Source organism: Papio anubis, chromosome 10, assembly GCF_008728515.1.
Source record: "Papio anubis isolate 15944 chromosome 10, Panubis1.0, whole genome shotgun sequence".
Taxonomy (NCBI): Eukaryota; Metazoa; Chordata; class Mammalia; order Primates; family Cercopithecidae; genus Papio; species Papio anubis.
The window spans coordinates 50,094,848-50,121,902 of record NC_044985.1 but is presented as its reverse complement, the minus strand read 5'-3'; the positions used below and the strand labels follow the sequence as shown (position 1 = coordinate 50,121,902).

General features: G+C 36.7%; 1 protein-coding gene and 1 non-coding gene across 5 annotated transcripts in view; one reads left to right on the top strand and one right to left on the bottom strand.

Annotated features, from left to right (window-relative positions):
- Nucleotides 1-27,055, top strand: part of SCN9A (sodium voltage-gated channel alpha subunit 9) — a 188,013-nt gene that overhangs the window by 5,315 nt on the left and 155,643 nt on the right. The window lies entirely within an intron of this gene.
- Nucleotides 11,329-11,431, bottom strand: LOC116269339. Its single transcript, XR_004176812.1, has one exon. It is a non-coding gene; the product is annotated as a small nucleolar RNA U13 (small nucleolar RNA).

Genomic DNA, 27,055 nt, shown 5'->3' with positions numbered 1-27,055 from the left:
TTTTTAATAAAAATGTTATGTGCTATATGCACACCTAGACTCCCTGTATTATCTGATTTAAAATTTTTTTATTTTATTTTTTATTTCTTTGAGACAGACTCTCGCTCTATCGCCCAGGCTGGAGTGCAGTGGCGCTATCTTGGCTCACTGCAAGCTCTGCCTCCCAGGTTCATGCCATTCTTCTGCATCAGCCTCCCGAGTAGCTGAGACTACAGGCACCCGCCACCATGCCCGACTAATGCTTCTGTATTTTTAGTAGAGATGGGGTTTCACCGTGTTAGACAGGATGGTCTCAATCTCCTGACCTTGTGATCCACCCATCTCGGCCTCCCAAAGTGCTGGGATTACAGGCGTGAGTGAGCCACCGTGCTCAGCCCATTATCTGCTTTTTTTTTTTTTTTTTTTTAAATGGGGTAATTTCACTGGATGTAGTATCTGTCAACTTTTACTAGTTGCTCCTACACTATATGTTTTTAAATCCAATGTAATTATTTTTAAAATATGTCATCTTCTTGAGAGTCTATACTTTAGAATTTGAAAAAAGTGAATGTAGATATTCAAATACATGCAGATGAGTAAAACAGGGAAAAATGAGAAAAATGTTACATGATAATAAAATATCATTCCAGGCACAGCTGGTCACCCCTGCAATCCCATCACTTTGGAAGGCCGAGGCTGGAGGATTGCTTGAGCCAGGAGTTCTAGATCAGCCTGGGCAATAAAAGGAAACCCTGTTTCTACAAAAACATTTAAAATTTTATTTCATATATTGATTTAAACTCTACTAAATGACTATTCTTTCAAGTCAATAGACAGTGTATCTTTTAGGGCTCAGAGTAAAGACAATTTATTAAGTAAATTTTGAATAGGATGAATTGAATGCTTTATTGGTAAGTGATGCCTTTATCTGAGTGATTCCTTCTAGGTAAATATTATGGGACCAACCTTTATAAATGATCTTTTGATGGAACAAAATATTATAAAGTTGAAGTGATGAAATTATTTCCCTCTTAACAAAATATGTATTCTTGTTACCCCATGCACAAACTTGGCTCATGGTAATTCAGGTAGGAAAAAGGGAAGTGGCCTACTCATGGATCAGTTGGGAATAAGTTTCTTAAAATCCCGTGAGATCAGCTGACAGACTTTTAGGAATGAACACTTGTAGAACAGCTAGGCAGAGATGTGCCTTTCAAAATTTATATTACATCTCTACTATATTTCAGACTGTAAAATATTTTTATAAAGTGTTAAAAGCACAGAGAAATAAATTTGAGTTCAAATTAGTATAGTGAAAGTTAGTTTTTTTTTCTCCCAAATATTTCCTTTACTCAATATGTGGTCTTAGTCAAATATTAATTTCTTAAATATTGCTTTCCTGTAACTTAGTAGTATTTACTTCTAAGGGCTATTGTATATATTATACATATAGTATATTATATATTAGGAGATATATATGTATATATATCCTAATTTCTTTTTTCCAAAACAATCACTTTAGTGTCTTACACATGATAAGTAGATATGAGTAGATGTCCAATAATGTTATCTAGACATTTAATAACTTAGAATATTATAATCAAAATGCATTTTTTTTTTTTTTTTGAGACTAAGTTTCGCTCTTGTTGCCCAGGCTGGAGTGCAATGGTATGATCTTGGCTCACTGCAACCTCCTCCTCCCAGGTTCTAGCAATTCTCCTGCCTCAGCCTCCCAAGTAGCTGGGATTACAGGCATGCGCCACCACGCCCAGCTAATTTTGTATTTTTAGTAGAGATAGGATTTCACCATGTTGGCCAGGCTGGTCTTGAACTCCTGACCTCAGGTGATCTGCCCGCCTAGGCCTCCCAAAGTGCTGAAAGATTACAGGTGTGAGCCACCATGCCCAGATTCTTTTTTTTTTTTAATTAAGTTTCAAAGTACATGTACAGGATGTGCAGGTTTTTTTACATAGGTAAAGGTGTGCCGGTTTCACTCTGTTGCCCAGGCTGCGGTGCAGTGGTGCAATCTTGGCTCACTGCAACCTCTGCCTCCCAGATTCAAATGATTCTCCTGCCTTAGCCTCCCGAGTAGCTGGGATTACAGGCATGCACCACCATGCCCGGCTAATTTTGTAGTTTTAGTGGAAATGGGGTTTTACCATGTTGGCCAGGCTAGTCTCGAATTCTTGACTTCAGGTGATCCGCCCACCTTGGCCTCCCAAAGTGTTGGGATTACAGGTGTGAGCCACTGTGCAAGGCCAGCAATTATGCTGTTATAAGGAAAAATACATATGGAAAAGTTTACATCTGGCTAATATTACTGATAACATTAATGTAACAGTCTTATGTATGGACATCTCCTTGATGCTAAACTGAGTAGTTTGTTAAGGGATTTTCATATGCTCCATTTAAATCCTCATGACCACCATTTGAGGTGAGAACACTAAGGCTCAGAAATTACCTAACCTTTCCAAAGACTCACGGTGGTTACTAAACTTGAATAACATACACATTTCTTTTATAGGAAAGAAACCTTATATATTCCAAGAATACGTTTGCACATACCCCACACCGATACACCTGGTGGTTACGTTACCAAGCATTCTATAAAATATGTTTAACCCTTAATGGAGCTAAAATAATATTACATTTGCAATCAAACATACCAAATCATGTAATTACAGTTAATAGAAAACAACAAAAAAAGAAAGATGGAAGATTGTTTCAATTTTCATCTTGAATACCAATTCCTGAGGGGTACATTGTGTTAAGTCAAAATTGAGATTTTGGTGGGAGTTTGTAGACATTATGAAAAGAGTACCTATGCATTTAAAGTGTTTTTGAAGTTGTTTTGTAGGTTGAATGACTTCCCTTTCCTGGTCTAGAAGCAGCATTGCACTACTCTGACTTGACTTTGCTATGATTCACATATTTTGTTTTAACATTTAAAAAAATTGAAATGGGAAAAAGGCGTTCCCCAAGGTAGAAAAGATTTGAAAAAAGAGGAATGGTGTAATTAAAAGGGAAATATGTATAAAATGTCTAGGGTGGGCCAGGCGCAGTGGCTCACGCCCGTAATCCAACACTTTGGAAGGCTGAGGCAGGCGAATCACTTGATGTCAGGAGTTCGCGACCAGCCTGGCCAACATAGTGAAACCCCATCTCTACTAAAAAAAATATAAAAATTAGCCGGGCATGGTGACTGGCACCTGTAATCTCAGCTGCTCGGGAGGCTGAGGCAGGAGAATTGCCTGAGTCTGGAAGGTGGAGGTTGCAGTGAGCTGAGATCGAGCCACTGCACTCCTGCCTGGGCAACAGAGCAAGACTCAGTCTCAAGAAAAAAAAAAATGCCTAGGGTGAAGTTTATTCGGAAATGGAGAAGTAACAGGGAATGAAGCTACACATATGAGATCCTGGAGCTAGGGGATGGAGAAGTATGAAAAGCAAAGTGATCTTGTGCAGGATAAGACAATGGTGTTCATTGGAAGTATTTATATATCCTGGAAAATAAAAATTTAGACATTCTATATTGGAGGAGTACAAATATTTAGAGAATTACAAATTGATACACACAAATGAAACCTAAATCACAGTACTTGTCACAAAGACTCAATTATCTATGTCAGTTAAATTGTCTAACATCGATAATTCAAGAAGTTGTCTTTTAAAGGTTTTAAAACATTTTTGGAAAACTTATTTTACATTGTATTTATAATAATTTTTGCATGCAATTTTTAAAAATATCTATTATCCACTTAGATACTATACTTTGGGATATAAAAACCATGGGAAATTTGGTCTTTGAGTTCTATGATATATCTCAATCTATTTTAGTTATTTGTGGATTGGTATCTTATCCTCTAGACTAAGTGGTTAAGGTTTCATCAACACTACAATGAGATAATCATCTCACACCTGTTAAGATGGCTATTATAAAAAATGAAAAGTGTTGTTGAGAATGTGAAGAAAATGAAACCCTTGTCCACTGTTGGTGGGAATGTATAATAGTGTAGCTGCTATGGAAAATAATATGGAAGTTCCTCAAAAAATTAAAAATAGAAATACCATATGATCCAGCAATTGAAATCAGGATCTCAAAGAGATATACGCACTTCTGTGTTCATTGCAGCATTATTCACAATAGCAAAAATATGAAAACAACCCAAATGATCATCAACAGATGAAAGGGTAGAGAAAATGTGGTCTGTATATAAAACAGAATATTATCTAGCCTTAAAAAAAGAAAGAAATCTTACTATTTGTGACAGTATGCATGGACCTAGAAGAGACATGCTAAGTGAAATAAGGGACACAAAAACTTTTGGCAGTGACAGATATGCTTAAGAGGTAGAGTGACAGATAAGAAAAAACAAAGTTAAAGCTGAAATTTCCAATTGATTTATCTTAGCCTAGTGATTAATCATTAGGTCTAGTCCAGTTGGCCTCCAAAATGTGTAGGTCAGGAGTTGGCATCCAAGTTGGTGTTGGTGCCATTGAGGTTTGTAGGGAGGGAAGACCTGGCAGAGATCCCAAGGGCAGTGGTAAGTGGCTGCTGAGTCCCTCCAGGCCAGCTCCAAGAACTCACAACCTCTCTCTTCTCAGCATTCATACTTTTCCTGGAATTTAAAAGCAATTCCTTCTTTCCTTCCCTCTTTCTTTTTTCCCTCTCTTCCTTCTTCATAAAGTTTTTATTGCAGACACCAGATACAATGAACAGCACATGGATATTTGACGCCAATTTTAAGAGATAATGAATAGATAAATATTAGCCACTATCCATCATTGTACCATATGATATGCTGTGAAAAACAATAAAACAGGACAGAGAATTGAGAGAAGGAGGTATTTTATATATATATATATATATATATTTTATACAGGGGTATTTGAGTAGAGACATGAAGTAAATGAGAAAGTAAGGGAGCTAGCTAAACAACTGAAGGATCATTCTAGTCACAAAAAAACAACAATTGCAAAAGCCCCAAGGCATATTTGATGTATTTAAGGAGAAGCAAGAAAGCCAGTGTGGTTGAAATACAGAGAGCAAGGTTGAAAGCAGAAGATGAGGGTTTTTCTTGATTTTGTAGGGATTGCTAACCTGTGTCGAGGGCTGCGTGATAAACCAATGCTAAAATTACCAGCAGGGGTACAGCTTTGGAAGGGGATGAGTGTGCTCTTTTTTTAACTGGATCTCTTTCTGGACATGGGTAACATATAATCATAAAAAATGTTTGAGACGTCTCTAATTTCTATACAAAAGTAATGTTTTTATCATTTTTTGTGATTTAGATGTAAACATATATGTACATGCATTTATATGTATTTATGTATTGATTTACTATTTATGCATATGTAAATGTATTTATATGTAAATATTCTATATTCTCTTCCTGTCTGTAATGAATTGGATTCTTGGAACCTCTTATTATTATTTGGGGCAGGGGGAAGGGCTAATAAGACAAAGATTACAATTGAGAGTAACTTTAAATGTTTACATTTTGGAAACTTAAACAATGGTGGGAGTACAGTAATATTTTGTATATTTTGATCAATTTTTAGGTTTATTATATGATTATTTCTCATGAAATAGTGGTACTGCATAGATATAAATGACTACTGCCTAGCAAAACAGACACCAAGGAGACACCGCATGTTGTCAGGGTTGACCCATTGCTAACTGCTGTGATTTTGTTCTCCTGCTGACTCTTTCTGCCTTACAGATCTCAAAACATGCTAGTGAATTTAAAAATACATATTTTGGTAAAAAGTATACAACAAAATTACCGTTTTAACCATTTCAAATGTACAATTCAGAGGCATTAAGCACATTCATGTTGTACACGATCACCACCATCCATCTTCAGAACATTTTCATCATTCCAAACAAAAACTCGTTAACTGTTAAACAATGACTCCCCACTCCTCTCTTCCCCTGTTACCCGGTAACCACTATTCTACTTTCTCTTTGAATGTGGCTATTCTAGGTACCTCATATAAGTGGAACCCTACATCATTTGTCTTTTCATGTCTGGTTTATTTCACTTAGCATAACATTTTCAAGGTTCATCCAGATCATAGCATATATCAGAATTGTATTCATTTTTAAGGCTGTATAGTATTTTATTGTGCATATGTACCACATTTTGTTTATCTGTTCATCTGTTGATAGACATTTGGGTTGTTTTCACTTTTTGGCTACTGTGATTAATGCTGCTGTGAACACTGGTGTACAGATAACTATGTGAGTCCCTTCTATTAATTATTTAGGATGCATACCCTAAAGTAGAATTGCTGGATCATGTGATAATTCTGTTTAATTTTTTGAGGAACCACCACAGTGTTTTCTGCAGCAGCTGCACTATTTTATATTCCCATCAGCAATGCAGAAGGGTTACAATTTCTCCACACCCTTGTCAATGTTTCTTTTCCTTTTTTTTTTTTTAAACAATAGCCATCCGACCAAGTGTTAAGTGATATTTTATTGTGGTTTTGATTGGCATTTCCCAAATGATCGGTGATGTTGAGCATCCCTTATCAGATATATGATTTGCAATTATTTTCTCCCATTATATGGATTGCCTTTTCATTTTCTGGTAGTGTTCTTTGATGCACAACAGTTTTAATTTTCAAAAAATCCAGTTCAGCTCTTTTTTTTCTTTTGTTGACCGTGCTTTTGGTTCCACGTCCATGTGCCAAACCTAATGTCTCGAAGATTTTTCCTTATGATATCTTTTTAGAATTTTATACTTCTAACTCTGGTGTTTAGGTGTGTGATTCATTGGTGATTTTTAAGAAATTACTATATAATTCATAGATTCTAAGAGAGTTTTCAGCTTTCCCATGCCCATTGTCCCCAGAGATCTGGTTTTTAGTCTAAATGTGCCTTACTCTGAACGTGTGCCTTCCTTTTCAAGAACTCCCATTTCATTTTGTTTTGTTCTGTTTTTTCTTTTATACTAGGATTAAAACTTTTGAGTTGTTGTATAAATATACTAGCAATTTAGGAGAATTCCTGATGGGAAAGAATATCCTTGCCTAGCTAGTTAATGAATTTGGGGACCCTTCATTTTCTAATCCTAGATATGATTATGTCAAACAAGGATTCATTGTGATGTAGTTGGAATCCACACAGACCCTTTTACAGTGCTTTGCACAGAGAAGGTGCTTAATACTTGAGTAAACAAATTGAGTAAATGAGTAAAAAAGAAAAGCTATCTTGTTTTCTCAATGGTCAAGTAGATCAATGATTCCTACCATTTAGAATCTTAGATTTATTTTAATAAAGCAAGTTCAAAAATCTCCTCTCTTCTTTCCATTAATTTTTAGTAAAGTCACTTATTTTTCACTCAGTTTTGTTCAAGTGTTTTCAGAAGAGTTTGTTGCTGAAACCTGAAGTTTTAAGTTTAGTGTTTATACCACAGATATTTCTTGTTTTTAGACAATCCTTGTGGAGGTTAAGTCCCCTAGGCAGTACCTTTTCCCATTGGGGAGTTACAAGCAAATGAAAAATGGTGACTATTTATAGAAACTCAAGGTCACTAAGTAAATTTTGCATTTTTATGAAAATATGACATCTGGACATTTTAAAAAATGAACAGGTCAATTCATTAATTGGAATAATAAAAAGAAGTCTATAAATAAAAGTTAAGCACCTTTCTCATTGAATTGTTGTGAACCGTGTTTGCCTAAGCACTTGCTTTATCTCAGAATCCAAAACTCCTAGTCAAAGTTATATTCCTAGTAAATTTAATAATTTTTAAATAATAATTTAATAATTTTAATTCCTTCTGGAATATAAATTTGATCAGGAGTCTTGGATTCTCAGATAAAGCAAATGTTTAGGCAAAGCACTTCCTTCTGGAATATAAATTTCAGGAAGGATAGGAATTATTTTCTTCCTATTCATTTGTTATTCCGTGATCGCTATCCAATTTGGAATATTCTTCATGACTCCAATTCTGTTTATATCTGTGAGGTTCTGAAAATTCTGCCTCCAAATGGCAGAAAGTAAGAAATACTATACATTTAATTCACCCTTAAAAAACTAGCCATAGCCTTTATATTTGAATATACTTTAAACAACAACAACAGAAAGAGAATGCATTTTAAACAATATCACATGAGTTTCATCACATTCCCAGATTATGGTGAGGGTTACTAGATACCTTGCCATAATCATAGCCTTTAGTTCCAAGAGAGAGCAGAGAAATAAGAAACACAGGAAGTCGTATCTATGAACATGTTAGTTTGGAAAAGGTTTGTTTGTAAACTCATGTTATTTATAACATAGTACTTTACCATCTCCAGATGAATTTCCACTAAATAAACTGTTCCTTTAGACTCCTAAAACCAGATTTCCCCTTCCTTTGCTATATAGATCATTAAAGAATGTCTTCATCAAAAATCTTATGAGTAGATGTCACTGGTTTTGACAATGTCCACAAATGTTCCAAAGAATACTTTGGCATGCATGCTTCTTAGCTCACTTATTTTGATGTTGAGGTAAAGGGCTTTTAACAATTCCTGCCCCATCAGGAATATTTCATTAGCAGTTGTTACTGTGCTTGAATTTTGCCTTCTTGAATGATTACCTAGTCTTTTCTCACTTTGGCATTAAGTTCTGGAGCATCTGTTGCTAATGAAAAATCCTCTGACCCATGCTAGAGCATTTTCTTTAAAAAAAAAAAAAAAAAAAAGAAGTTTCTTGTATCTTGCTGGCTAGTGCCTAAGCTCATTATTTTAAACTTTTGCATAATTTTGCTCAGTCCTAGAGGGTCATCATTACTGTCAATGGTTAATCTTTTATGCACTTGCCACATTTATTATTTTCTTACTTTTGATTATTTTATTATTTTTCTTTGGTTCCCATCATATTCCAGTGTTTTTATTATTAAATCTTTCAACATCCTCGGTGTGTTCAGTATATTCACATTGATCAAACCTGATGGATTTAAAAATTTACATCACCTTAATAGCAAAGCCCACATCCTGTAGGCACTGAACAGACTAATGAACTTTGTATTGGCAGGACTAAGATGGCTGTATGGGACATATATTGCCACCTGTTGGTAGAAAGCAGTGTAGTCTTGGTTTTGCTGTAAGCATACATTTTAGTCTTTAAAATATTCTGAGTTTAAAGCTTCTTAAGAAGAAAAGGTTTTGTATATGCAATACAAAAGCTTTTCTATTACAAAGTAAGCAAATATATTCTCGTTCCTAAGAACATTAGCTTTAGGTGTACAAAATCAACTTATAAGAAAATTGCTAAAATCACTAGTAATAACAGTTACAATGTATTATGCACTTAAAGTGTACCAGGAAATATGCTAAGTGATTAAAATTTAGTGTGTAACTTTTTCCACTAAAATGACCTTATAGAATTATCATTTTCAGCTCTGTTTTGCTATGTAAGATCTGAGTTTTAGTGAAGTTAATTAAATTCCCCAAGGACATAAGCTAGTAAGCAGTTGAGATGGGATGTGAACCCATGTCTCTCTCACTCTGGATTCATGAATTTAACAACTGTGTTATGCTGTCTTACTATTTTAACTGCAGATCTGTATTTTAAATTAAAGCCATAAACATGTTTGACAAGATAAAACATAGGTAGCAAATATACTCCACATAAGATTTTCATAAGGTTTTGTGCTTATTGGCCAACTCATGGCCTATTATTTAAAAATTGCAGCCTTATAGGGAAGAAGGATAATAATCTTGCTGTTATTTATTTAGCCTAGGCACTGTGGTAGGCACTTTACGAAAACTATTTCTATTCTACATGATAACCTTATAAGACAGATATACTTCTCCCTTTCATTTGTGGGGAATTTGCATAATGCTGCAGAGTTAATTTATGGAATAAACAGGAAATTCAAACCTAAGGCTGCCTGGCACCAAAGTTATTACTATGCACTCTCTCCTAAATCATGTTGATGTTTAGAGGGAAGTGGATACATGTATAATAATATTGGAAATACATTTTCTCTCTAATTATGTAAATAAGGGTGTAGAACCTGTTCTGCGGCCATACTTTAGTGACTCCAAAGGTCATCTAAGTCTATGATAATTTTGTGCTCACAGTAAAGGCTTAACTAACAGAGAGATGGGATTTAATGTGAACTAAGAAGTATTTTCTGTCTTCCTTTATATATGCTGTATATATAAGACTTCATGAATTTTTTATGAAAACATTCAGATATGCCAACATATATTGACAATAATCTTAATTTTTCTCAGGGTAATACACTTCTTAAGATTATAAACTTTCATTTCTTATAAACTTGATGAATGCTATATTTTAAAAGGCTGTACATAAGACTAAATTTCTATCTTAATAATAAAATAATAAATAATGTATAATATAAACGATTATTACAGGGTATTATGAAATACCCAAATCACAATATTTTAGTAATCATATAATCTAGAAATAAGTCCCTATCAGTTGTCTGAATATAAAATTATCACATATACAGCTTAATTTGTTTTGCATACCAATTGTTCATATACTATAAAATACCATAAAATTGAATTATTTTAGGACATGAAATATTGAACTACTCTTGTTAAAGTTATTGAACTGGTTTGCCATCTACCAAATTAAGCATTTCTAAAAAATAATCATTATTTTAAGAATTTATTTACATGATTAACATAATATTACTTATGAAGGATGCAATGGTAAGATTTCAGCAATCAGGCAAGTATTTAATGAAAAGTATTTGATTTCATACGTATTGATACGCTTAACATTAGAGACACCAAAATGAGTGGCCAGCCTGCCTGTTTTTCTTGTGATATTATACTTGGCATACTTTGTTTTTATAATCTAAAGAAGAGGTATTAACAAAGGAGTCAGAGTGCTTACAGTTGGCCATTCCTTTTCAGTTAATTTATAAAGATATTGAAATCCCAATGAAAATAAAAATAGAAATTTTTCCTATTTGGAATTAGATAATCTGAGTCTAGTTGGGAAATTGCACACACATAAAAGAGTAATATCTAATAGCACCAACCCTAATATGTAATGTTATTTATGCAAATACAGTAATTAAAATAGTATGGTGACCTAAATAGACAATTCACTGGAAGAAAATACGATATCTAGAAATAGGCATAATTATATATGAGAATTATAAAGGTAGCATCTTAAATAGGTTGAAAGAAATATTATTTAGTAAGTGTCATTGGGACACCTGGGTAGTCATATGGATAAAGATAAATTCAGATTACTACTTTGCCACCTAACCCAAGATACATTTTAGTGGAATCAAATATTTAAAGTAACGTACAAACCACAAAACTGCTAGAAGAAAACATGTGAGGGTTTTGTTTTCATTTTTCTTTTCACCTGAGATGGATAATATTTTGATGTCATTACAAGGTTTGAGGGAGGAATATCTCACACTTGCATGTGAAAACCCAGTCATCACACTTATGAACTACAAAGGATCCAATAATTCTTTCAAAATCTTGAAGTAGAAATTCTTTTCTAAGATTATATAAAACACAAGAGCCACTGTAGAAAGGATGGGTGAATTGAATTTAATTAAAATGTAGATGCTTTTAAAAGGCAAAAACTACCATAAACCAAAAGAAACAAAACAGCAAACTTATAAAAATATTTGTATTATATACCACAGAAAAAAAAGCTAATTTTATTATTTTGTTAAGAGATCCTAAATTAATAAAACACTGATAGTCTATTTAAAAAGTGGACAAGACTACATACAGAAAGAGCACAGAAAAAAAAGCACAAATGGCATCTGAGGATATGAAAAGATCCCTGACCTCACTCGCAAAAGAAGATGCAAACTAAAATGATAAGAATTAAGAAGTTTTCGGCCGGGTGTGGTGGCTCATGTTTGTGATCCCAGCACTTTGGGAAGCTGAGGCATGCGGATCACCTGAGGTCAGGAGTTTCAGACTAGCCTGGCCAACATAGTGAAAACCTGTCTCTACTAAAGGTACAAAAATTAGCCGAGTGTGGTGTCAGGCACCTGTAATCCCAGCTACTCAGGAGACTGAGGCAGGAGAATTGCTTGAACTTGGGAGGCAGATGTTGCAGTGACCTGAGATCATGCCAAGGCATTCCAGCCTGGGCAATGAGAGAGTGACTCCGTCTCCAAAAAAAAAAAAAAAAAAAAAAGGTTTCATTCCCCACTTATTAGGATCACAAAGATGAAAAAGAAGATTATGAAATACTTTATTGAAGGTATGTGCAAACAATCCCTAACACACTGTTTGGGGAGAGCACGGATTGGTAGGTCTTTATGAAGGTGTTACCGATATACCAATAACCTCCTTGGTAGCTTCAAAAGATGGCCTCTTTCCCTGTTTGGTATTGGAGACCCAATACAAGAAACGGGAAAAGTGAGCGTCAAGCAATGCAAGCTTTATTTGATGGCCAAAGAATGGAGAAGTGCAAGTGTGGCTCACAAGTCAACTTCTTCACTAGTGAGGAGTGAGGAAATTGAAATAGAAAGTATCTCTAATGAAGAAGTTGGTCATTAAAAGTGAAGGGAGGAATGTTCCTGTCTTTTCCAGAAATAGGTGGTGAGCTTCTTGGAACGAGAGTGCCGCCTTCCTTTTTGTCCTTTTATGGCTTCTTCTGGTCATTGTCATGGTGATTATCAACTGTCATGGCACTGATGAGGGTGTCATGTAGCATGACTATGAGATTATAATGATGCCTGAGGTCTTCTTTAAGTCCTTTAGTCAGCTATCTTGGTTCTAACCAATCTCAGCTGGGCTGTTTACAAATGGAACATTTTACCTGTTTCTCAAAGATAAGCAGAGTTAGGGCAGGGTAGAAATTCAGCTATGGCCTTGTAGGCATTACACTAGCTAACAAAAGAGAATTTGGCAATATTTTATTATGGCAATTTAAAAATGCATATACAATTATGACTCAGCAATTTCACTCTGAAGCATTTGTCTTACAAATAAAATACCTTACTGTGAAACTATTCATGAGAATGTCCTCACTTACAAGTGAGAGCTAAATGATGGGAACCTGTGGACACATAGATGGGAACAACTCACACTGGGGCCCATTGGAGGGTGGAAGGTGGCAGCAAGGAGGAGATCAGGAAAAATAACTAATGGGTACTTGGCTTAATACTTGGGTGATGAAGTAACCTGTATAACAAAATCCTGTAACACAAGTTTACCTATGTAACAAACCTGTGCATGTACCCCTGAACTTAAAAGTTACAAAAAGAAAGGAACCCACAAAAGAGTAGTTTAAAAAAAGAAAAACTAATCATGAGAAGATAATTATTGTAGCTTTGGGGAACAACCTAAGTGTTCTACAGTGTGGGAATGACTAAATAATTTGGGTACAGCTGTAAAATAGGACTTTATGAAGCTGCTATAAAAAGAAGTGGCTTTAGGCCGGGCGCGGTGGCTCACGCCTGTAATCCCAGCACTTTGGGAGGCCGAGGCAGGCGGATCACAAGGTCAGGAGATCGAGACCACGGTGAAACCCCGTCTCTACTAAAAATACAAAAAAATTAGCCGGGCGCGGTTGTGGGCGCCTGTAGTCCCAGCTACTCGGGAGGCTGAGGCAGGAGAATGGCGTGAACCCGGGAGGCGGAGCTTGCAGTGAGCCGAGATCGCGCCACTGCACTCCAGCCTGGGCGACAGAGCGAGACTCCGTCTCAAAAAAAAAAAAAAAAAAAAAAAGAAGTGGCTTTATACATACTGATACGGAAAGATTTCCAAGTCTGATTTTTAAGTGATGAAGGAAGGTATGAAACCATGTTTATATAGGGTATTATTTGCATGAAAAGAAAAATGAGTAGATGTATACATGCTGATAAAACCACATGGATGGATACACAAGGGATTGGTACCGTGGTCCACAGGGCAGGAATTTGGATGGCTGGGAAACATTGGAGAGTGAGAGAAGTACTTTTCATTATACATACTTTTGAGTTTTGTGGCTAAATTTATTCTCCAAAAATAAATATAAGAAGGCTATTTAGGGGAAAAAATGGGAGTCATAAACCTGCAATTTAGACCTAACTTTTCAACTTAAAAATGTTCTGTTTCTGGAGTTACTAACTGCTCTGATGCTTGGGATGATAATCAAATAATAGTTCCTCTAAAGTATGTCTGGAATGAACTTGGATGAATGAATGAATGTTTTTTGCAAACCATTATGTGTGTAAAAATGTACAGTATTAATATAAGGTTTATTTAGAATAGAGTCATCTGCATTAAAGAAATTTCATTTTACAAAAATCTAAATACAAAAAAATGTTGTAAAGTAGCTCTGAGGAGGTGGGTGACCCAAACACTGAGAAAAGAGAAGAGGCAGAGGCTAAGCAGGATAGTTCAATTTGAGGTAAAGAAGCAGCCTCACCCAGCCTCAGACAAGACTTCAGGGACTTTGTGAAAAACCTCATTTTGGCCGGGCGCAGTGGCTCACGCCTGTAATCCCAGCACTTTTGGAGGCCAAGGCGGGCAGATCACAAGGTCAAGAGATTAAGATCATCCTGGCCAACGTGGTGAAACCTTGTCTCTACTAAAAATACAAAAATTAGCTGGGCGTGGTGGCGCACACCTATAGTCCCAGCTACTTGGGAGGCTGAGGCAAGAGAATCGCTTGAACCCAGGAGGCAGAAGTTACAGTGAGTTGAGATCATGCCACTGCACTCCAGCCTGGTGATAGAGTGAGACTCTGTCAAAAAAAAAAAAAACAAACAAACAAAAAAAAACAAATCTCGTTTCTAGGCCTATGTTTCTCAGAAATATGTTATGAAAATAAAACTCTGCCCTCCCAAGAGGAAAACATATATATGCACAAAAAGGTAAATATTTTTAATGTTAAAGTAAATGCATAATTCCTTTAAAGAGTAATTTTATATTTCTATTCATTTTTGAAAACCAGTTTCAGTAAAGACAAAAATTAAAAGATGACAAACTGGCAGAAGAAAAAAAAAGAAATTTTTGTGAAGAGGTATCAATATCCTTAACACACACACACAAACACACACACATACACACACACAAACCCTTAGCAAAGAAGGAAATGAATATTTCAATAGAAGAAAAGATCAAGAGACTAAAGAGACTGACCAAAGAAGAACTAGAAATGTTTCCTGAAATTCACATTTTAGATAAAAACGTTTTAAATATCAAATTATGAAGTATTTGTTTTAAATGACTGTACTTAACATTGTGGAAAAATATATGCTTACATGTTGCTAAAGAGGATATACATTTTTATAGCCTTTCTGGAAAACATTTTGTCAGTGTGTGTGTGTGTGTATATATATATATGAAGACAGGTTGGGTGTGGTAGCTCATGCCTGTTATCCCAGTGCTTTGGGAGGTGGGGGCTGGAGGATAGCTTGAGGCCAGGAGGTTTTTGAGGCCAGTCCAACATAGCAAGATCCCTGTCTCTGCTAAAAAAAAAAAAAAAAAAAAAAGAAAATTAGGGCCGGTACCATGGTTCATGCCTGTAATCCCAGCACTTTGAGAGGTCAAGGTGGGCAGATCACTTGAGGTCAGGAGTTTGAGGCCATCCTCGCCCACATGGTGAAACCCTGTCTCTACTAAAAATACAAAAATTACCTGGGTGTGGTGGCGTGCACCTGTGGTCCCAACTACGCAGGAGGCTGAAGCAGGAGAATCCCTTGAACCCAAGAGGCAGAGGTTGCAGTGATGGAGTGAGCCGAGATCACACCACTGCACTCCAGCCTGGGTGACAGAGAGAGACTCCATTAAAAAAAAAAAAAATAGCCAGACATAGTGGTGCACACCTGTAGTCCTAGCTACTTGGGAGGCTGAGGTGGGAAGAACACTTGAGCCCACGCGTTTGGAGGTTGCAGTGAGCTATGATTGCACCACAGCCTGGGTGACAGTAGGAGACCTCGTCTCTTTAAAAAAAAAAAAAAAAAATCAGTAATTTTATTGGAATAGGTTAATTTAATTTTATTTTTTTCTATGTTTTTCAGTGTTTTCCAAATTTTCTCCCAATGAAAATTTGCTATATTTATATTCAACCATATTAATAACCCCAAATTAGTCATATGTGCAACTTCTGCAAATAAATTTGTCTTGGATTTAATGGAAATGAAATCTTTTCAGTATAGCTTCTCCCTGTTATTTGCATGCAAGCTTCAAACTGCATAAACTATTTTCATAGCAAAAATTAAGTTAGGATTAATCAACCATCTAGGATTGTATCTGTGCCTTGGTTTCTAAAACAATTAAATAATTGATCACTTTGTTGGATGTTCAAAGATTTGGCAATTTGTCCTTAATCAAATATATGTTTCAAATAAAATATCTACAAGTTTAAGGTGCTTAAGTACTGGTGAACATGTCAAAATGTGCCTAATGTATTTTTAAGTTCTGCTGTGAACTTAAAAACTTTGGGATTTGTGTAATCCCAAATTAGAGAACTTTAAAGTTTAGTTGGTGTCCACCGTATTGTCCCCCTTTTCATCCATCTGACCAAACTTTTAACCTTCCTGTTTATGGCTGGGGCGGGGGGCGGGGGAAGCTACTTTAATTAAACCTAAGCAGATAGTGTTGTTTTTAAATTCTATTTCGATGCCACTAAAATGGGGAAACAGGTTGTAATACCAGAATCTTTATATTTTTTGCACATATCAGCCTCCATAAAAGGATGGAAATTGCTTTGTTTTTCAATGTTTCAGTTTTTTAAATAAGGAGAAAAAGAGCAATTGATAGTGCCATAAATTTAAGATAGCATTTCTGATGTAAAATCAATGATAGTTATGGATTATTGTAAATATTTGAAGAATGCTCTTGGAACACTGAAAAATCTTAGATAATTTTGTTAAATAATAATTAAAATTGTCTTACAAATCAGTGTGACATCTATGTTATTTTAAAGGCAAGATAATTAGATAGCGTGCTTCTTCAAGTGCTTGGGTTAGGAGAAGTATTTCACCATCTTCATTCATCAAGCATTTAACAATTTTATATGATGTGTCAGATATCATGCTATACCTTGGTGATAATAGATGCCTAAGACAAATTTCCTGTCTATGAAGCTTGGAATCTAGTTGAAGGAGACAGGGGTGATGAAAGAAATGAAGCACCGTAGAAGTAGGATAAAAATCTGCGTTAGGGGACTGCTGGCAACTCAAAGCAGACTGGAGATATGGGAGAAAGAGAAACTGATGAAGAGTTGAATTTATATTTGAGGGAAGGAAGGAGGTGAAGTCAGATCTTTTCATACAAGAGGTATTGAGCCAAATATGACAAAGCAAGTAATCAGGTGATCAGGATAGTTGAAACTGTTCAGACAGAGGGAACATTATGAGGATGCAGAAATCATCTAGCTGACCTTTGGGGAAATTAAATGTAGAATAATGTAGCTGGAATGTAGACTGCAAATAGGGGAACAGAAGAGACTGTTAGCAGCAGGTTAGGAAAACCTTCTATGCCAGACCAACGACATGGCAAGTTATTCGGTACATAGTGGTGAGCTGTAGATGATTTTTTTTTTTTAGTCACGGGAAGATTATCAAATTTCCTGTTGCAGAGAAAGGGTCTCTTGTTCATTGAATGACTATTACATAATTTATTCAAACTTCCTTGGTGTTATGTAACTAAATGTTTTAAGGCATTTTTTATAGCACAGCTCTTTTTTTTTTCTCTTTTCTTTTCTTTTTTTTTTTTTTTGAGACAGGGACTCACTGTTTTTGTATTTTTGTAGGGAAGGGGTTTCATCATGTGGGTCAGGCTGGACTTGAACTCTTGACCTCAAGTGATCTGCCCACTCGGCCTCCCAAATTACTGGGATTACAGACATGAGCCACGACGCACAGCCAGCACAGCTCTTTTTTCAAAAGAAATTTGTGATGCTTTAATAAGAAAGAAAGAAAAAACAGACACAATGGAAAGATATCAATCTTGGAAATTTTAAATCTTGCTTTAGAGAAAACAGTTTATTATTTTAACAACTTCGAACACTCCTAAGTTAAAAAGCACTAACATGGCACATCTCACTTGCACAAAAATGATACCAATTATCAATTGTTGGTGGCAACAGAATGGAGCAGCACAGAAATCTGGAGACCCATTTTCAGTTGAATGCTCGTAGTTCTAAAACAGGCTCTGATTTGGAATTCCTTTTCTTACTTTTCAGTTTGATTAATGGGGAAGTCTCAATATCTTCTTATGCTGTGTGGGGAAAAGTATCTTGATAAGTATATAGAAGAATATCCTACAATGTTACTGTAACTAAGAAAAAATTAACCCACTGGAGAAAACATTTTTATTTATTTCTTTATTTTTATTTATTATTATTATACTTTAAGTTCTAGGGTACATGTGCACAATGTGCAGGTTTGTTACGTATGTATACATGTGCCATATTGGTGTGCTGTACTCATTAACTCGTCATTTACATTAGGTATATCTCCTAATGCTACCCCCCCCCCCCCCCGCCACAATAGGCCCCGGTGTGTGATGTTCCCCTTCCTGTGTCCAAGTGATCTCATTGTTCAGTTCCCACCTATGAGTGAGAACGTGCGGTGTTTGGTTTTCTGTTCTTGCGAGAGTTTGCTGAGAATGATGGTTTCCAGCTGCATCCATGTCCCTACAAAGGACACAAATTCATCCTTTTTTATGGCTGCATAGTATTCCATGGTGTATATGTGCCACATTTTCTTAATCCAGTCTGTCACTGATGGACATTTGGGTTGATTCCAAGTCTTTGCTATTGTGAATAGTGCCGCAATAAACATATGTGTGCATGTGTCTTTATAGCAGCGCGATTCATAATCCTTTGGGTATATACCCAGTAATGGGATGGCTGGGTCGAATGGTATTTCTGGTTCTATATCCTTGAGGAATCGCCACACTGTCTTCCACAATGGTTGAACTAGTTTACAGTCCCACCAACAGTGTAAAAGTGTTTCTATTTCTCCACATCCTCTCCAGCACCTGTTGTTTCCTGATTTTTTAATGATTGCCATTCTAACTGGTGTGAGATGGTATTTCATTGTGGTTTTGATATGTCTGTTGGCTGTATGAATGTCTTCTTTGGAGAAGTGTCTGTTCATATCCTTTGCCCACTTTTTGATGGGGTTGTAAATTTGATTGAGTTCTTTGTAGGTTCTGGATATTAGCCCTTTGTCAGATGAGTAGATTGCAAAAATTTTCTCCCATTCTGTAGGTTGCCTGTTCACTCTGATGGTAGTTTCTTTTGCTGTGCAGAAGCTCTTTAGTTTAATTAGATCCCATTTGTCAATTTTGGCTTTTGTTGCCATTGCTTTTGGTGTTTTAGACATGAAGTCCTTGCCCATGCCTATGTCCTGAATGGTATTACCTAGGTTTTCTTCTAGGGTTTTTATGGTTTTAGGTCTAACATTTAAGTCTCTAATCCATCTTGAATTATTTTTCGTATAAGGATTAAGGAAAGGATCCAGTTCAGCTTTCTACTTATGGCTAGCCAATTTTCCCAGCACCATTTATTAAACAGGGAATCCTTTCCCCATTTCTTGTTTTTGTCAGGTTTGCCAAAGATCAGATGACTGTAGATGTGTGGTGTTATTTCTGAGGGCTCTGTTCTGTTCCATTGGTCTATATCTCTGTTTTGGTACAAGTACCATGCTATTTTGGTTACTGTAGCCTTGTAGTATAGTTTGAAGTCAGGTAGCGTGTGGCCTTCAGCTTTGTTCTTTTGGCTTAGGATTGTCTTGGCAATGCAGCTCTTTTTTGGTTCCATATGAACTTTAAAGCAGTTTTTTCCAATTCTGTGAAGAAAGTCATTGGTAGCTTGATGGGAATGGCATTCAATCTATAAATTACCTTGGGCAGTATGGCCATTTTCACAACATTTATTCTTCCTATCCGTAAGCATGGTATGTTCTTCCATTTGTTTGTGTCCTCTTTTATTTCACTGAGCAGTGGTTTGTAGTTCTCCTTGAAGAGGTCCTTTACATCCCTTGTAAGTTGGATTCCTAGGTATTTTATTCTCTTTGAAGCAATTGTGAATGGGAGTTCATTTCTGATTTGGCTCTCTGTCTGTTAGTGGCATATAAGAATGCTTGTGATTTTTGCCCATTGATTTTGTATCCTGAGACTTTGCTGAAGTTGCTTATCAGCTTAAGGAGATTTTGGGCTGAGGCAATGGGGTTTTCTAAATATACAATCATGTCATCTGCAAACAGGGACAATTTGACTTCTTCTTTTCCGAACTGAATATCCTTTATTTCTTTCTCTTGCCTGATTGCCCTAGCCAGAATTTCCAACACCATGTTGAATAGGAGTGGTAAGAGAGGGAATCCCTGTCTTGTGCCAGTTTTCAAAGGGAATGCTTCCAGTTTTTGCCCATTCAGTATGATATTGGCTGTGGGTTTGTCATAAATAGCTCTTATTATTATTATTATTATTATTTTTTTTTTTTTTGAGACGGAGTCTCGCTCTGTCGCCCAGGCTGGAGTGCAGTGGCCGGATCTCAGCTCACTGCAAGCTCCGCCTCCCGGGTTCACGCCATTCTCCTGCCTCAGCCTCCAGAGTAGCTGGGACTACAGGCGCCCGCCACCTCGCCCGGCTAGTTTTGTGTATTTTTTAGTAGAGACGGGGTTTCACCGGGTTAGCCAGGATGGTCTCAATCTCCTGACCTTGTGATCCGCCCGTCTCGGCCTCCCAAAGTGCTGGGATTACAGGCTTGAGCCACCGCGCCCGGCCTAGCTCTTATTATTTTGAGATACGTTCCATCAATACCGAATTTATTGAGAGTTTTTAGCATGAAGGGCTGTTAAATTTTGTCAAAGACCTTTTCTGTATCTATTGAGATAATCATGTGATTTTTGTCTTTGATTCTGTTTATATGCTGGATTACGTTTATTTGATTTGTGTATGTTGAACTAGCCTTGCACCCCAGGAATGAAGCCCACTTGATCATGGTGGATAAGCTGTTTGATGTGCTGCTGGATTCGGTTTGCCAGTATTTTATTGAGGATTTTTACAACGATGTTCATCAGGGATATTGGTCTAAAATTCTCTTTTTTTGTTGTGTCTGCCAGGCTTTGGTATCAGGATGATGTTGGCCTCATAAAATGAGTTAGAGAGGATTCCTTCTTTTTCTGTTGATTGGAATAGTTTCAGAAGGAATGGTACCAGCTCCTCCTTGTACCTCTGGTAGAATTCGGCTGTGAATCCGTCTGGTCCTGAACTTGTTTTGCTTGGTAGACTATTAATTATTGCCTCAATTTCAGAGCCTGCTATTGTTCTATTCAGGGATTCAACTTCTTCCTGGTTTAGTCTTGGGAGAGTGTAAGTGTCCAGGAAATTATCCATTTCTTCTAGGTTTCCTAGTTTATTTGCATAGAGGTGTTTATAGTATTCTCTGATGGTAGTTTGTATTTCTGTGGGGTTGGTGGTGATATGCCCTTTATCATTTTTTATTGCGTCTATTTGATTCTTCTATTTTTCTTCTTTATTAGTCTTGCTAGTGTTCTGTTAATTTTGTTGATCTTTTCAAAAAACCAGCTCCTGGATTCATTGATTTTTTTGGAGGGTTTTTTGTGTTTCTATCTCTTTCAGTTCTGCTCTGATCTTAGTTATTTCTTGCCTTCTGCTAGCTTTTGAATGTGTTTGCTCTTGCTTCTCTAGTTCTTTTAATTGTGATGTTAGGGTGTCAATTTTAGATCTTTCCAGCTCTCTCTTGTGGGTATTTAGTGCTATAAATTTCCCTCTACACACTGCTTTAAATGTGTCTCAGAGATTCTGGTATGTTGTATCTTTCTTCTCATTGGTTTCAAAGAATATCTTTATTTCTGCCTTCATTTCATTATGTACCCAGTAGTCATTCAGGGGCAGGTTGTTCAGTTTCCATGTATTTGAGCGGTTTTGATTGAGTTGCTTAGTCCTGAGTTCTAGTTTGATTGCACTATGGTCTGAGAGACAATTTGTTACAATTTCTGTTCTTTTACATTTGCTGAGGAGTGCTTTACTTCCAACTATGTGGTCAATTTTGGAATAAGTGCAATGTGGTGCTGAGAAGAATGTATATTCTGCTGATTTGGGGTGGAGAGTTCTGTAGATGTCTATTAGGTCTGCTTGGTGCTGAGTTGAGTTCAGTTCCTGGATATCCTTGTTAACTTTCTGTTTCATTGATCTGTCTAAAGTTTACGGTGGGGTGTTAAAGACTCCAGTTATTATTTTATGGGAGTCTAAGTCTCTTTGTAAGTCTCTAAGGACTTGCTTTATGAATCTGGGTGCTCCTGTATTGGGTGCATATATATTTAGGATAGTTAACTCTTCCTGATGAATTGATCCCTTTACCATTATGTAATGGCCTCTTTGTCTCTTTTGATCTTTGATGGTTTAAAGTCTGTTTTATCAGAGACTAGGATTGCAACCCCTCCTTTTTTGTGTGTGTTCCATTTGCTTGGTAGATCTTTCTCCATCCCTTTATTTTGAGCCTATGTTTGTCTCTGTGTGTGAGATGGGTCTCCTGAATACAGCAAACTGATGAGTCTTGACTCTTTATCCAATTTGCCAGTCTGTGTCTTTTAATTGGACCATTTAGTCCATTTACATTTAAGGTTAATATTGTTATGTGTGAACTTGATTCTGTCATTATATTAGCTGGTTATTTTGCTCATTAGTTGATGCAGTTTCTTCCTAGCGTCGATGGACTTTACATTTTGGCATGTTTTTGCAATGGCTGGTACCAGTTGTTCCTTTCCATGTTTAGTGCTTCCTTCAGGATCTCTTGTGGGGCAGGCCTGGTGGTGACAAAATCTCTAAGCATTTGCTTGTCTGTAAAGGATTTTATTTCTCCTTCACTTATGAAACTTAGTTTGACTGGATATGAAATTCTGGGTTGAAAATTCTTATCTTTAAGAATGTTGAATATTGGCCCCCACTGTCTTCTGACTTGTAGAGTTTCTGCCAAGAGATCTGCTGTTAGTCTGATGGGCTTCCCTTTGTGTGTAACCCGAGCTTTCTCTCTGGCTGCCCTTAACATTTTTTCCTTCATTTCAACTTTGGTGAATCTGACAATTATGTGTCTTGGAGTTCCTCTTCTTGAGGAGTATCTTTGTGGCGTTTTCTGTATTTCCTGAATTTGAATGTTGGCCTGCCTTACTAGGTTGGGGAAGTTCTCCTGGATGATATCCTGAAGAGTGTTTTCCAACTTGGTTCCATTTTCCCTGTCACTTTCAGGCACCCCAATCAGACGTAGATTTGGTCTTTTCACATAATCCCATATTTCTTGGAGGCTTTGTTCATTTTGTTTTACTCTTTTTTCTCTACATTTCTCTTCTTGCTTCATTTCATTCATTTGATCTTCAATCACTGATAATCTTTCTTCCAGTTGATCGAGTCGGTTACTGAAGCTTGTGCATTTGTCACGTAGTTCTTGTGTCATGGTTTTCATCTCTATCAGTTCTTTTAAGGTCTTCTCTGCATTGATTATTCTAGTTATCCATTCATCCATTCTTTTTTCAAGGTTTTTTATTTCTTTGTGCTGTTATGTAGTTCCTCCTTTAGCTCTGAGAAGTTTGATCGACTGAAGCCTTCTTCTCTCAACTCGTCAAAGTAATTCTCCATCCAGCTTTGTTCTGTTGCTAGTGATGAACTGCGTTCCTTTGGAGGGGGAGATGCGCTCTGATTTTTTGAATTTCCAGCTTTTCTGCACTGCTTTTTCCCCATCTTTGTGGTTTTATCTGCCTTTGGTCTTTGATGATGGTGATGTACTGATGGGGTTTTGGTGTGGGTGTCCTTTCTGTTTGTTAGTTTTCCTTCCAACAGTCAGGACCCTCAGCTGCAGGTCTGTAGGAGTTTGTTTGAGGTCCACTCCAGACCCTGTTTGCCTGAGTATCAGCAGCGGAGGCTGTAGAAGATAGAATATTGCTGAACAGCAAGTGTTGCTGTCTGATTCTTGCTCTGGAAGCTTCATCTCAGGGTGTACCCAGCTGTGTGAGGTGTGAGGTGTCAGTCTGTACCTAGTGGGGGATGTCTCCTAGTTAGGCTACTCAGGGGTCAGGGACCCACTTGAGCAGACAGTCTGTCCGTTCTCATATCTCAGCCTCCATGCTGGGAGATCCACTGTTCTCTTCAAAGCTGTCAGACAGGGACTTTTACATCTGCAGAGGTTTCTGCTGCTTTTTGTTTAGCTATGCCCTGTCCCCAGAGGTGTAGTCTACAGATGCAGGCAGGCCTCCTTGATCTGTGGTGGTCTCCACCCAATTCGAGCTTCCTGGCAGCTTTGTTAATCTACTTAAGCCTCAGCAATGGTGGGCGCCCCTCCCCCAGCCTTGCTGCCACCTTGCAGTTAGATCTTAGTCTGCTGTGTTAGCAATGAGGGAGGCTCTGTGGGCATGGGACCCTCTGGGCCAGGTGTGGGATATAATCTCCTGTTGTGCCGTTTGCTAAGACCCTTGGTAAAGCGCAGTATTAGGGTGGGAGTTACCCAATTTTCCAAGTGTTGTGTGTCTCAATTTTGTTTGGCTAGAAAAGGAATTCCCTTCCCCCTTGCGCTTCCCAGGTAAGACGATGCCTCGCCCTACTTCAGCTCTCGCTGGTCGCTGGTTGGGCTGCACCTGTGGATAAGCATCAACTGTCTGACACGCCCCAGTGAGATGAACCCGGTACCTCAGTTGAAAATGCAGAAATCACCCATCTTCTGTGTTGCTCATGCTGGGAGCTGGAGGCTGGAGCTGTTCCTATTCGGCCATCTTGGGCGTCACTCTGAGAAAACATTTTTAATCAATTCATTCAGAGTCTAATGAATGTGCATATACTAAAAGGAAGATTACTTTAATTAATGATTGACGTTTTGTGATTGAAGCTTGCTTTCCTAAATAATATTTCTATACTTCAGTACAGAATGTAAGGTCCTTGCCTTATTTGGTTTCTTAGTTTCAGTCTTACTGCAGTCTGCTTTTATTGTAGGCTTATTAAGTTTATCACCATCATTAATTTACCATGGTGTTTTATTTTTTAACTTGTTATTTATATCACATTGTATATGCTTTATTTCTGGTCTTGTAGCAAAGGAATGCATACAACAATCACGTAAAACTTTATTGAATAGAACAATCTTTAAAGGGGAATCATCCATAAGTCAGATAAATCCATAAGTAGTATAGATTTATCTATTGTAAATTTTCTGTCAGACTGTTAAAAGTAGGGCCATGTAAATCTTACTGTCATTCACATTATAATAGGCACACTTACCAATATACCAACTTTACAGTTTTTTCTCCCTATTTTACAGGTTTAGGGCTTATTTTCTTGAGATGTCAAGTATTATTTTAACATTGTACGTGTTTCTTAAGAAACACCATAGAATGAAGACAATAGGGAAGACTATTTGTGATACAGTCTAGCTCTCTTACATTTTTTAGTGTTTTTTTCTTTTTTACTGTATCTTACAACAGTAAATATATCATACTAGAATTTAATTTTTTTCAAGTATCATTGCATTATTTTGCACATACACCTATTCTTAGATGGTATCAGGTTGATGATGATCAGCTTCATGGTAATTACTTAAGACTCCAGAATGAGATTTGTTTCCAATCTAATCAAGAAGGATAAGGAATTTGGGGAAAAAAATCTGTTCTATAGTAATTAAAGTTAGTCATATGGGCACTTGGCTCTAAAGATTTGGATGTAGTGAATCTACCCAACCCCCAAGGCTAATGACTTGGATGGTCTTATTGTATTCTCTTGTCCATAGCAAAGACTGATGAATCTAGCCAGGGAATTCTCCACCAGCTCTGCTTCTCTGAAACCACGAAGTCAGGAAATGTAATCAGAGTGCTCAGCTGAACCAGAGCAAGAGCTTTCCTAATGGCTGTGACTTTAGAAATCACATCCATTAGATAAAGTGATTAAATATACATCAGTCTTTTGGCAGGAGAGCCATGAAGATATTGCAATAGAACATTATCACATGACCCACCTATTTTGCTTGTAAAAGAAACATGTTTTCACCTTTGATGCATATCATCCCTAAATTCCTCAGCTCAGTTCAGGAAGGAATTTTTTCATGATAAGTTGTAAGCGGTTCATAATTTTACATGAACTATAAAGTAATTGTGTGGCTGATAAACTTTATAAGGAAAATGTTTCTGACTTGCTCATTTCACCACCCTGATGTGTGGGTTTTTGTTTTGTATTATTCTTTTTAGGCTTTTCATGCTTCAAGGCTTCAAGATATTTTGTTAAATTCTTCCCCTGGAAGCCTTTGTGTCCCCAGATCAGATTTTTTAAAACTTAGATATGAATGTCTTAAGTGTCTACTTAGAAAATATGTGTGTGTGTGTGTGTGTGTGTGTGTGTTTATACATATATGGCAGGCAAATTACTCTTAGTACTCTGAATAAGCTTTTTTTGTTAAAATAATGTTTTAAAAATATTATAAAGAAATGTCACCATCAAAATAACATTCACTTTATATTAGTAGTTGAAATAATTCCTGTCTCTTACCCTTAGTTATAACCATCTTTTGATTAATAATATACTGCCCTTCACATTTTAATACACATGTAACTAAGCCACTGACATAATACATATACTTAAAATGTTCTTTTTGAGCTTTGAATAACCTTTTGCCTCTTCCCTGGTGACCATCAGCGGGCAAGATGATTGACAGAGAATGTGTTTACAAACATGGAATCATTGATGTCTAAGTTAAAAGTGACCTCATAAAATATTGTTCTAATTCTCATTTACAGACAAAATTCTGAGAGGTGAATTCAATATGTGTAGGATAATAGTGGGCACAGTTAAATAAATAATAGGAAGTAATTATCATTTTAAAACTTTCATTAGTGAATTACTAAAGAATTACTATGCATACTACTTCCTCTTCCCAAAATCAAAACTTCTCATATTCTTAAATTTCTGAATTCCTAAAATCAGCAGAGATGAAGGGAAGGACCAGCAACTATACTTTTGTTGTGTTTTGTGTTGCTGAGGCACATACAGGGATGCCTAGTTTCATGAAAGCGAGTGGTGGGGACATTACACACAATGAGAAAGCTGTTAAAGGCGGAATGCCCAGACAAGAATGAAAATGAAATTCCTGCAGGGGCATCCCCATAGTTTTTCTGATAATCTCTCT